Raw genomic sequence first — 6,000 nt, forward strand, 5'->3', positions numbered from 1 at the left:
GCTGCTTCGAGAATCGCCGGATGTAGTCCCGGAGAGACTCTCCCGGCTGCTGGCGGCAGCTTCAGAGATCCTAGGAGTTCCCAGGGCGCACGTACGTGCCCTAGAAGTTGCCAGCGAAGGCTTGGACCAGGTCATCCCAGTTGGAGATCTGCCCCCGGAGGCAGATGCTCTAGCCAGGCTCGAGCAGTGTCGGAGAGGAACAGGGGGAGGTTGCGGATGATGAGGTTGTCATCGTCCGTTCCACCCAGCTGGCAGGCCAGTCGGTAGTCCGCGAGCCACAGTTCCAGCCTCGTCTCCCCCGAGTACTTTGTGATGGTTGTCGGGGTTCGGAACCGGTTCGGGAACGGCGCCCGTCGTATGGCCCGGCTGAAAGCTTGCGGACCGGGTGGTTCGGGTGAGGGGCTCCGATCCTCCCTGCTGTCGTAGCGTCCCCCACGCCTGAGGTGGTAGCCTCGGCGCACCCTCTCGTCGAGGTGGGCTCGACGGTTGCGGTGGTGGTGCTCGTTGCCAAGGCGACCTAGGGCCGCAGGCGTCGTGTTGCGCGTGCGCCCGGTGTGGACCGAGGCTTCCCGCACGAATCGGGAAGTCGCAGCGTGATGCTCCGAGGCGTACCCCTGCCTTCGGGAGGCAGAGCTTTCGGCCCGTCGGACTGCGGCATCCTCCAGGAGATTCTTGAGCTCTCCCTGGATACGCCGCCCTTCGATGGTCGATGGTTCCGGCATCGCGCGGAGTAGTATTGCTGCTGCAGCCAGGTTCTGGCCGGCCCCACTGGAAGCCGGTGGCGGCCTTGCCCTGACGTCATTGGCAACGCGGTGCTGCATGCCCTGGGGTAGATGACGCGCTTCTCCGACCGGAGCTTGGTCTACCCATTCCTGCCCGATGTTCCGCTGGAACTGCTCAATTGTTCCTGCTCCCTCGTCGAGCCTGGCCTGCATCTCGCGGATTTGCTCGAGCTGTGCGTCCTGACCCCCCGCAGGGACTGGGACCACAGCTAGCTCCCGAAGGATGTCAACGCGAGGCGCAGGCCTAGGGGGATCGTCGTTTTCCGGCATACCAAGATGGTTGCCTTCACCGGGACCCCCTAGATCGACGTGGAAACATTCACGACTTGGGCCGCAGTCCTCGTTGCCGAAGCTGCGGCTACCATCAGAACAATCGGAGAGGCAGTAGTCGCATGCGGTCATGAAGTGCTGAATGGCACTGGGGTTACCGAGCCTGGAGAAATCCCAACAAAAGTCGGGCTCGTCATCTTCCTCGGAACCCGAGGGTCCATAGGTCGAGACGGCCGTCAGTCTGTCCTAGGGCGACCGCATACGATACCCTAGAGGGTTGGTACATGCCTCTATGAAGGCTTCCACCGAAGCGAGGTCGCTTGGTGGGTCGAAGCTGAATCCAAAAGGCACGAGATGGGAATCGGTCGGTACCTCTTGGTCGACGGGTGGTGACGAAGTCGCGTCAGGGGCGGACTGCACTGTTGTCTCAAGTACGAGGGCGACGTCTAGCAAGTCCTTCGCGAGCGTGCTGGCGTCGTTCGTCTGCTTGGGGTTGGCGTGTTGCGGGGAAACGGTATTCGTCTTCGTCTCAGACGCAAGGTCGAAGCCCGACGTGTCCCCCGCTGGGGTGCCGGCGTCATCGACTTGCTCGACAGCCGACGAGGTGCCTCCTCCTACTTGGCCATGGTTGCCCCGCCTCCTCCTCCGTCGGTGGGGGAGGTGACGGGACAAACCCGGATGTCGTTCTTCTGCCATGTGGGGAAGACGTCGTTGATTTCGCCGCCGGCGGGCGGGCTGACGGCTGCCATTGTCGCTGTCGTGCGGCGGAGGAAGGAGTATCATGTCGTAGCTGCCGTCGAGGGGCATGAACTCGAGACTCCCGAAACGGAGCATCGTCCCGGGTTGGAGAGGTTGCTGGAGACTACCCATCTGGAGTTTGACGGGAAGCTGTTCGTCAACACGCAGCAGGCCCCTACCTGGCGCGCAAACTGTCGGTGTTTCGACCCCCGGGGGTCCCTGGACCGACGAGTAAATTGTCGCTGCGTGTCCCAGCCCATATGGGTCGGCGCGAGACGAGACACAAAGGGGGAGAACAGTAAGGGGAAACCGCGGCCTTCGTGTTGTCCTGCGCCCAGGGCGGATGGATGCGCTTGTAGTAGGGGGTTACAAGCGTTTGCGTGGGAGAGAGAGAGAGAGCGAGAGTCTTATGCGTCAGCCCGTTCTCCCGCACGACCAACCTTCTCGTACGAGAGCCCTGGACCTTCCTTTTATAGGCGTAAGGAGAGGGTCCAGGTGTACAATGGGGGTGTAGAAGTGTGCTAACGTGTCTAGCAGAGAGGAGCTAGAGCCCTAAGTACATGTCGTCGTGGCAGTCGGAGAGGTTTTGGAACCCTGTTCATGTGATGTCGTGGCCGTCGGAGGAGCGCTGGAGCCCTGCGGAAGTACAGCTGTCGGGGCTGTCGGATCCTTGCTGACGTCTCCTTGCTGACGTAAGGGGCTGGGAGCTGCCGTCGTCATGGAGCGTGCGGGGTGTCATCATTACTTGTTTACTGGGGCGAGCCAGATGGGACGCCGGTCTTGTTCCCCGTAGCCTGAGCTAGCTAGGGGCAGGGTAATGATGGCCCCCCTGGCGACGTGGCCGGTCCGGACCCGAGTCTGGGCGAGGTGGCGATTCCTCCGAGGTCGAGGTTGAGTTCGAGCCCTGGGGTCGGGCGAGGCGGAGTCTGAAAGGGAAATGTGCCCTTGGGCCATTTCTAAGTATTTTGGTGATTTAGTGTCCAACACAAGTGCCTAAGTGTAAAAAGGTGGACAATGTACAAATCAAGGAAAAGGTATGTTTCTCAGACTTAGTACATTGTTTTATGGACTAATGTATTGTGTCTAAGTGCTGGAAACAGGAAAAATCCAATTGAAAATGTCTTGGCTCGAGCAGCCAAGAATCTGCTGAGTCTGGGAGCACCGGACTGTCCGGTGGTGCACCGGACAGTGTCCAGTGCGCCAGGCTGGCTCGAGCGAAGGGGCCGCTCTCGGGAATTCACCGGCGACGTACGGCTATAATTCACCGGACTGTCCGGTGTGCACCGGACTGTCCGGTGAGCCAACGGTCGGCCGGGCCAACGGCCGGCCGCAGAATCCGCGCGCGACACGTGGTCGAGCCAACAGTCGGAAGGGGCACCGGACTGTCCGGTGTGCACCGGACTGTCCGGTGTGCACCGGACATGTCCGGTGCGCCAACGGCTCTCTGGCTGCCAACGGTCGACTTCGCCGTAGAAGGAAAGAAATCGGGCACCGGACAGTGTCCGGTGTGCACCGGACTGTCCGGTGCACCAGACGACAGAAGGCAAGAATGGCCTTCCAGATTTGCTCTCAACGGCTCCTAGCTGCCTTGGGGCTATAAAAGGGTCCCCTAGGCGCATGGAGGAGTACATGAAGCAACCTTAGAGCATTCTTGATCATCCACACTCAGTCTTTGCGCATTCGTTTGTCATTCTCAGTGATTCGAGCTCTGTTCTAGTGAGAACTTTGAGATAGTCTTTTGAGCTCGATTCTTGGCCGTGTGTGTGCACATTTTGCTGTGGATTTGTGTGTGTTGCTTCCCTCCCTTACTCCGTGTTTCTTTGTGAACTTCAAGTGTAAGGGCGAGAGACTCTAAGTTGTGGAGATTCCTCGCAAACGGGATTGAGAAAAAGCAAGCAAAACACCGTGGTATTCAAGTGGGTCTTTGGACCGCTTGAGAGGGGTTGATTGCAACCCTCGTCCGTTGGGATGCCACAACGTGGAGTAGGCAAGCGTTGGTCTTGGCCGAACCACGGGATAACCACCGTGCCATCTCTGTGATTGATTTATTGTGGTTATTGTGTTTTGACTCCTCTCTAGCCACTTGGCAATTATTGTGCTAACAATTAACCAAGTTTTGTGGTTTAAGTTTTCAAGTTTCACAGGATCACCTATTCACCCCCCTCTAGGTGCTCTCAATTGGTATCGGAGCTGTTCTCTTCAAGAAAGGGACTAACCGCCCGAAGAGATGGATCCTAAGGGCAAGGGGATGGTGATCAACGATAAGGAGAAGGAGTCCTTCGTCAACGAGCCCAAAGATGACAAGCCTACCGACTCGGGCTCGGGCCACAAGCGAAAAGATGGAAAGAAGAAGAAGACAAGACGCATCAAGGAGATTGTCTACTACGACGACAGCGACGAGTCCTCTTCTTCCCAAAAGGACAACGACGACTACGACAGACGAAAGACGGTTAACTCAAACTTTTCTTTCGATTATTCGTACATTCCGCATAGCTCAAATGCTCATTTGCTCCCCATTCCACTTGGCAAGCCCCCTCACTTTGATGGAGAGGATTACGGATTTTGGAGCCACAAAATGCGTACTCACCTGTTTTCTCTCCATCCAAGCATTTGGGAGATTGTGGAAAGTGGAATGAAATTTGATAGCTCGGGTAGCCCTTTGTTTATTAATGAACAGATTCATAAAAATGCACAAGCTACTACTGTGTTGCTAGCCTCTTTGTGCAGAGACGAGTATCACAAGGTGAGTGGCTTGGACAATGCCAAGCAGATCTGGGACACCCTCAAGATCTCTCATGAGGGGAACGACGTCACCTTGCTCACCAAGATGGAGTTGGTAGAGGGAGAGCTTGGAAGATTCGCAATGATAAGGGGCGAGGAGCCAACCCAAACATACAACCGGCTCAAGACCCTTATCAACAAGATAAGGAGCTACGAAAGCACGCGATGGACGGACCACGACGTCATCCGCCTAATGCTAAGGTCCTTTACCGTTCTTGATCCTCATTTGGTGAATAATATTCGTGAGAATCCCAGGTACACCAAAATGTCACCCGAAGAAGTCCTTGGAAAATTTGTAAGCGGGCGAATGATGATCAAGGAGGCGAGGTACGTGGATGACGCGTTGAATGGTCCAATCCATGAGCCTCAACCCATTGCTCTCAAGGCAACAAGGAGCAAGGAGGCGCTACCTAGCAAGGTGGCGCAAATTGAGGCAGCCGGACTTAATGATGAAGAGATGGCCCTCATCATCAAAAGATTCAAGACGGCGCTAAAGGATCGCAAGGGACAGCCAAGCAAGACCAAGACCAAGGGAAAGCGCTCATGCTTCAAATGCGGTAAGCTTGGTCATTTTATTGCTAACTGTCCCGACAATGATAGTGATCAGGAACAAGGGAACAAGAGGGAGAAGAAGAAGAACTATAAGAAGGCAAAAGGCGAGGCGCATCTAGGCAAGGAGTGGGATTCGGATTGCTCCTCTTCCGACTCCGACAATGAGGGACTCGCCGCCACCGCCTTCAACAAATCGGCCCTCTTCCCCAATGAGCGTCACACATGCCTTATGGCAAGGGAGAAGAAGGTATGTACTCGAAACTCTACTTATGCTTCTTCAAGTGAGGACGAATCTAGTGATGAGGATGAAATAGATTATTCATGTTTGTTTAAGGGCCTAGATAGAACCAAGGTAGACAAAATTAATGAATTGATTGATGCCTTGAATGATAAGAATATGCTTTTAGAAAAGCAAGAGGATTTGTTGTATGAAGAACATGATAAATTTGTAGAAGCACAAAAATCTCATGCTCTAGAAGTTAAAAGAAATGAAATGCTTTCTTGTGAATTATCTTCTTGCCATGAGACAATTTCTAACTTAAGGAGCATTAATGATGATTTGAATGCTAAGTTAGAAATAGCTAGTAAGTCAACATCTTGTGTAGAAATTGTTGCAACTTGTAATAGGTGTAAAGATTTTGACATTGACGCTTGTAGGGAACACCTAGTTTCAATTTCCAAACTTAATGATGAATTGGCTAGTCTCAATGCTCAACTTAAGACTAGCAAGAGTGATTTTGATAAACTAAAATTTGCAAGGGATGCCTACACGATTGGTAGACACCCCTCAATTAAGGATGGGCTTGGCTTCAAGAGGGAAGCCAAGAACTTGACAAGCCATAAGGCCCCCATCTCCGCCAAGGAGAAAGGGAAGGCC

The sequence above is a fragment of the Zea mays genome, chromosome 4 (assembly GCF_902167145.1).
Source record: "Zea mays cultivar B73 chromosome 4, Zm-B73-REFERENCE-NAM-5.0, whole genome shotgun sequence".
NCBI classification, from domain to species: Eukaryota; Viridiplantae; Streptophyta; class Magnoliopsida; order Poales; family Poaceae; genus Zea; species Zea mays.